This window comes from Capra hircus, unplaced genomic scaffold (assembly GCF_001704415.2).
Source record: "Capra hircus breed San Clemente unplaced genomic scaffold, ASM170441v1, whole genome shotgun sequence".
NCBI classification, from domain to species: domain Eukaryota; kingdom Metazoa; phylum Chordata; class Mammalia; order Artiodactyla; family Bovidae; genus Capra; species Capra hircus.
This window is the reverse complement of record NW_017190431.1, coordinates 1-7,212: the sequence shown is the minus strand read 5'-3', so window position 1 is coordinate 7,212 and position 7,212 is coordinate 1. Positions and strand designations below refer to the sequence as shown.

General features: G+C 46.6%; 1 long non-coding RNA gene across 1 annotated transcript; it reads right to left on the bottom strand.

The window, feature by feature from the left end:
* Positions 1-217: 217 nt before the first annotated feature.
* On the bottom strand, positions 218-3,118 carry LOC108634848. The gene is made up of 4 exons (XR_001917702.1): positions 3,095-3,118; positions 2,305-2,398; positions 1,872-1,953; positions 218-1,312 (listed from the first exon to the last, which is right to left on the bottom strand). It is a non-coding gene; the product is annotated as an uncharacterized LOC108634848 (long non-coding RNA).
* Positions 3,119-7,212: the final 4,094 nt, after the last annotated feature.

Sequence of the window (7,212 nt, the reverse complement as noted above, 5' to 3'; positions counted from 1 at the left end):
TCTCCTGAAAAGAACCGACAATCAAGAGTGGCCTAACCACCGCTCACGAAACTCATTTAGTTCAAGGTTAAATTGGTACAGCTACTATGGAAAACAGTATGAAAGTCCCTCAAAAACTTAAAAGCAGAACTACCATCTAGTCCAGCAATCCCACTTGTGGTATGTATCCAAAGGAATACCTCCCACCAAGAATTTATAGAACACTAACATTCCACGAGTGAGTAGACATTCACTGAGGTGCTGTCTCATGAGCCTAAGTGACATGGCTGGCCTAGGAATGAATTCCTGGGAAGGAACCAGCAAGCCAGATTCCACCTCAAATTCAGAAGAGGATTACCTTCTCTTTCCATGAGAGCCCTGATTTGTGAGACTGTCACCAGGTGGCGAGTCACCTTTTTGGAATCCTCAACCTTGTGACTTATTTTTAAGTGCCAAAACACAGCAGATTTACCTATTAAACCATCCATTTAGGTTTTCTTGACCCCTGCCTCCAACGAAGTCAGCCAGGATCACTTTGATGGGCAGTGGGAACAAGTGTGTATGGAAGGGGAGGAAGGCCTCACGGTTATCCTCAAGTTTCACAACTGTTTTGACTAGGAAATAAGCCAGTTTTGATCATCGTCATGTCACTTGGTGAAGGCACATGCGCCTAGGACAGGTTTCTCTAAGTATCTCAGGCTTCAGGTTTTCACTGAGTAGGAAACTATCACCACCCCCCTCTTTCACAGCTTTAAAGTAATTTCACCAATTACAGGGATAACCAAAGAGCCTTTAAACATGCCCTCTAAAGACTACACACTTTAGTTTCCAATCACAAAGAAATGTGGATTTCCTTTTAACCTTCGGTGAATGAAATTCAGGTTCTGTGATGCCTCCTTCTGGATAAAACCCGTGCTAATACAGCAACAGAGGAGCCCGAGGTTTCTATGAAACTGGAGGTTAGAAGTGTCTCTGAATGCACCTTAGAAGAGTTCATATTTCTATTTGGCGCGTTTCCCCCACCCCAACTGTGAAAACTCTTCCACACATTTTCAACAAATTAACCCCTGCCCGGGAAAGAAGTAACGTTATACAGACAGTGAAAGAGAGGAGACCTTTCCCACACTGCCAGTTAACAAGCACCTTCTTGGTGCCTGAACTTGGTGCTGAGCCACATCAGCTTCGGCATAAGGCGTCAGAGATGGCCAGAACAGAAAGTGGCTCAGGGCAAGGCAAGGTGTGAGCTGCTGGGCTACCTCTTGGCATCAGAGCAGGATTAATGAGGCTGGTTTCCAAAGAGCAGCCCAGTAACATCTGAGGAAATCTGCTGGCCCTGTGAAAGGAAACAAACGTTTGGTTGAAATGGGGGTCTGGACAGGTAGGGAGACGAGCTAAACGAAGCCACAATGTTCTCTTCCCACTTTCTGGAAATGGTGTACTAATTCCCTCCGTACCTCCTGCGTGCTGAGCACTTTACAAAAACCATACAAGAGATATCCCCGAGAGCAAGGTGTGATTCCCATTTTGCAAATGTGGAAACTGAGGCTCAAAGATGACAGTAAGAAAGGGTCAGACTCAGACACTAAAGTTTATTTTTAATGAAACACGATGTATTGTCTCAGCAACATCTGCAAAGCCAAAAAAAAAAAAAAAAAAAAAAAGCCGACAAACTGTGGAAGGGTAAATATTTAGTGAAGTACTGACCTGCATATTACTTGAATTGTTAGCCTACACCTCCAGGACCCCTGCAAAGTAAACGCCCACCCGCTTACAGAGGGGATAGACTGGCAGACTGTCATTCTCTGCCGCTCACTTGGTGTACAGGCCTCATCTTTCTCCCCTTTCCTCAACAGAGCTGGCTTCAAATTACATTCAAATCCATGTTCCCCTACCTGAAAGAAAACAGCACTCCCACAGTCTCTGGATTCCTGAAGTTTGTTTTTCACAATCCCATCCAGTCCAGCCTGCTTCTGCCTGGTATTACAAGTGTTTTCCAAAAGGATAAAAAGACAGATCAGAGCTCTGATGTGAGAATGGCAAGATCAGGCCTTCTGGAAATGTGACATTCTAATAAATTCAGTCTGTCTCTAAGAATGGCACTCACGGTGAACTGGAAAAAGATGCCACTGACTAGTTAAAGACATCGATTATAAACCTAGTGTCTGAGCAGCGCTCAGGGAGTGATCCTGACATTGTTGGAAGTTCCTGTCTTAGAGACTCAGGGAAGACATTTCAACACCATGTTAAATAATGGTACAGCTGATGGGATGGATGCTACCCTCCTCCCAGCATCTGTGGCCCCACACAGCATAAGGCAGCACTTACTCATCTGGCAGGTCTGGACAGCTAATTCCGGGTCCAGTCTCTTCTCATTACAGGCCCATAGGCTGGCCAGTACTAGATTTTTCCATCACAGGTCCTGAAGGAAACAGTGATTATACAGATCTACAAGGAGACTTGCTTACAGATGGACAGCCGAACACAGTTGCAGGAAAATTAGGTAACTTGGAAGCTCGTAACATAGACTGGCTGGGGCAAACTTCCCCTTTCCCTTATCCACAAAACACCAAGGCAGCCAAGGGCCGTCAGCTGTCCTAACACCGCACACGATCCCTCAGAGCCTTACTGTCTCGTTTCACGTGGAAAATAACAGAAATACCCTCATTGGTTAAGAGAGGTCACAAAAATGGCCAAGATCAACATTTGGACCAATCCCCGGCAGCGATATATCCGCCCCAAACGCCCTACAACAGAAAGCAGAATCAGCTCCATGGCGGCGCCAGTCACCAGGCAGACTGTCCGGCGCCCCCACCCACCCAGCCAAACGCACCCGCCCTTCCCTCACTTTAAGCCGCAAACACTACAAAGCATTAAGACCATAACTGGGATGGAAGCTTCGAGACCCACATTTAAACAAAGAAAATCTTCAAGTTTCAGCATGCCGTTACAATAATGCCCCACACCAAAACCCGGAAGTGCCTGAGAGGTCGTCTCCGCCATCCACCCAGGAGCCCGCAGACACGTCTGTCAAAGTGTCCATCAGGACACACCATCTACCCGACTCTCCAACTCACACCGCAGACAGCCAAATACGAATCAGGTTAGTAAAACTTACACTTCTACGATCTCCGGAAAGGGGCCGCCACGTTAAATCCTAACCGAGGAAAACGGTCTACGGAAGCACAATCCAGACAGTCACGCGCTTAGGCACGCGCTAAGGCACGCGCTAGGGCTTCTTCCAGCTCTCACGCCCCCCGCCTCCCAACATCGTCATTGGTGGGCCTGCGATGATTGACGGGGAGAACGGCCATTCCTCTCAGGCAGGTCTACTGGCGGGAAACTGGCCATTTCCCAAGGCCCAGCTGACGTCAGGAAAGCTCTGCTCGTATTCCTACGTCTTTCTATAGCCGTGTCCATCCCTCAAGGCCTAGCTCGACTTCTTAGGCCTTTGCACATACCTTGTGCTTTGTTTCTTGTCATCTTAGACTTTGGAAAGCATGCACATTCAGTTTACCCGGGCCTAGATCAATTACCTCCCCCTCCAGGAAGCCCTCCAAGCTTTACTCCTTCCAGGCAAAATGTGAGTTCTTCATATTAGATACGGACATGGAGATGTATCAGAGCAGAGATGCAGAGGACTTGTCTCTGAGCTCTGGGGTCAAATAGTACTGGGCTGTGCATGGTGTGAGGGACCCAAGGTTTGCACCTGGATATTTTTGCAAGTGAGTTCAGGTTGCAGACATTTGGGGAAGACCAGGGAACGCTGACAACAGGCTAACTCTTAGAAGCTTGCTAGGATTGGTACGACCCTTTTCAGGAATTTCATATCCTTTCCTGCTTTTCTATCTGTGAAAATCTTGTCCTTCCTACAAGGCCCAGGCATAAATCACTTCCCTAACTCTTTTCCTGAATTCATGTTCCCACCCCAACCACAAGAGTTATTCCTCCTATTGCTATAGGAAGAAAGATATGAGGATTTCATCTCTCTGCTGCAAAGGTCCCTAAGCTTCACAGTTATCCAAGGTGAGACTGGAAGCCCACTTCCTTCCAGGAGGCCCCTCGCTGAGAGGTTTCTGCACCTGCTCGCAACTTGTGAATTGTACAAACAAGAGGGCACAGTTCCCCTAGGCCTGACTACCTCGAGTGTTTAACTCATCTACCTCTACATGGTGTGTGGACCACATAGCCACGGGGTCCCTTAGCTGGACTGCATGGTCACAGTGCACAGTGCTCCTAGGAAAGATGATCTAATGCTAGCACTGTCCCTCCCATGGGAAAGCTCACTTGAGGCTTCGTGGTGTGCCGTGTTATGCAGCAGTCCATGATGCTGCCCTACCCACTGTGACGGCTAATTTTAGGTGCCAACTTGACTGGTCATGGAGCGTCCGAATTAAACACTATTTCTGGTTGTATCTGTGAGGGTGTTTCTGGATGAGATGAGTATTTGAATCGGTGACTTAGCAAAATAGAAGGCCTTCCCCGATGTGGGTAGGCATCATCCAATCCGTTGAGGGCCCAGATGGAACCAAAGCAGAGAAAGGAAGAATTCTTCCCTTTTTTCCCTATCTCGCTGCTTGAGATAGAACATTTCTCCTCGTTTTCTCCTTCTCTTCAACTAGGATTCACACCACCAGCCCCCCTGGTTCACAGGCCTTCAGACTTGGACTGAATTATACCACTGGCTTTCCTGGCTTTACACCTTGTAGGCAGGAGACTGTGGAATTTCTCAGCCTCCAGAAATAGGGAACTAAACTCAAGATAAACCTCAAGATATATACATATATGTATATGTATACATATGTATATGTATATGTACATATGTATGTATATATGTATATATGTATATATATAGGCTTCCCTTTTAGCTCAGTTGGTAAAGAATCTGCCTGCAATGCAGGAGACCCAGGTCTGATTCCTGGGTCAGGAAGATCCCCTGGAGCAGGAAATGGCAACCCACTCCAGTATCCTTGCCTGGAGAATCCCATAGGCAGAGGAGCCTGGCGGGCTACAGTCTGTGGGGTCACAAGAGTCAGACACGAGTTAGTGACTAAACCAACAGCCAACATATAGATAAATAGACAGATAGATATAGATATAGATAGATAGATAGATATAGATATAAAATGTCTCTTATTGGTTCTGTTTCCTTGAATACCTCTGACTAATAAACCTGGAATATCGCAGCCAGCTGCAGCTGTTACACTTGGCTTCATAGTCCTCAAATAGAACTCAGAAGAAACAGCAAAATCAAATACATGAAAATTAGTTCCAAACTATGAGTGAGGAAACTAAGATACCAGAAACAAACAGCCAGACATTGGCCCAGAGGGGTTTCTTTTCCAGTAGGTTAGCTGCTCCTTTGCAAGCCCCGAGAAAGCTGACAGGTGAGCTCTTCTAGAACTGGTGAGACTCTGACAAAGATCCAGAGGGCAGGAGAGCTGTTGCAGGCCTTGTCCAGGAATCAGTAAAGGATGATTAATCCACATGGGGAGGGAAGACAAGCAAGACTGGGGCCGTTGATGTGAATCCTGCCCCAGGATCTGCCAAGTCTTTCCCATGTGTTACTAGGCTTGTCCCTCTGACTGGCGTCAGCAGATGGATACATGCTGGACCCTTTCAATCCCTGGCACACAATGACCACTACCACACAGGTCCTATCTTTCCGATCACCAGTGTCTCCTCGATCTGTGGTCACCATTCATTCTTTTTATTTTATTTTTCTCTTGTCTCGCACAGTTTATGGGTTCTTAGTTTTCTGACCAGGGACCGATGCTGGGCCCACAGCAGCGAAAGCACTGAGTTTTAACCACTGGACCACCAGGAAAGTCCTGCCTTTCATTCTTGTCTCAGTTATACTTCATTCCACATTCATGGTCTGTCTGAAGAAAACAATATCTTCTTACCTACCGTGTACAGTATATGGCTTGAGGTATGCTCTTGGCACTGATATCACAATTATTCCTCCTACCAGCTGAACATCCTTCATTGTTTTGTGCCTCAGTTTCCTAATCAGTAGAGTGAGGATCCTAATAAGAACTGTGTCTTCAGGCTGCCATGACCCTCAGTGAGTTCATGAAAAGCATTTAGACCAGTGACTAACACACACTAAGCTTTCATGAAACGACAGCTAGGACTGTTACCTTATCACCGTGCGTGTCTCTCGTCAAATACAACGTCCTTTCCGGAGACTTTCCCATGCTAGCTCTGCCGACACTGATCTGCTTTCTCTGATTTTTTTTCGACTTACCTTCATGTAACCTAATCCACATCTTACAATGTATTGGCCAGTTTGCCGGTTGTTTTGTTCCGCAATTATTACTTTCATCTATGCTAATGTCTTTGTTGACTTATTAACTTGCGCATGTCTTCATCTATATGTCTTGTTCTTGAAAACTTTTACCACCAGTTTCCAATTCATCAGCTTAGTTGCTCATTTTCTCCTGTATAATATAGCTCAATATAGAGCGCAAACACATATGACGATTCTATAGCACATAAGGGGACACTGAAATAGTACCTTTCATTAGGAGAGCCCCCGTGATATTCGATATTCCCCATGAGAAGGTCATAAACTCCCTTGTCCACTCGTTGGTTTTACCAGAAGGCACAATGCGGGTGGTGCCCTGATAAGAGGAATTGGCAAAAATGTACTGAAGATTTGGTTGACCGTATCAGGCCCGTCTGTGAAGAAAAGATGCACCAGGCTGAAATGTGTGTTGCAAGAGAGTTGACGCGGAACATGGGCAAGAGAGGAGGCAGTTTAAAGGATTAAGGAGGAGCAAGTGCACAGGAGCAGGAATGTGAAAGAATATGGCCTTCCAGGGAAGAACGCACATTCTGGCCTCATGGGAGAAGAGAGTTAATGATATAAACTGCAAAAGATAAAGAGAAAAAGTTAAGTGTCCATAGCAAGGACACATGGGTTGGGGACGTGGTAAACTCCATTAAGACAATCTGCTTTTTCCTAATCTACCATTTTGGTGTCAGTGTGCAGAAGAGATCAAAACAGAGGGTCAGCAGAAAAAGGGAGACTGAGCACCCTCGCGGCCTCACTCCAAATCACGTGAGTCCTGCATGTGCACGAGGCCGCCCTGTCTGCTGCCACGTGGAACAGGGCTGTGGATATGTGTGCCGAAGACCAGGACGGCGACATAGGCCGGACAGGCAGTGTATGCCGCCATCAACTGCATGTTGGACCAGGTCAACGCCTGTCTGGACCACCTGGAGGACAGG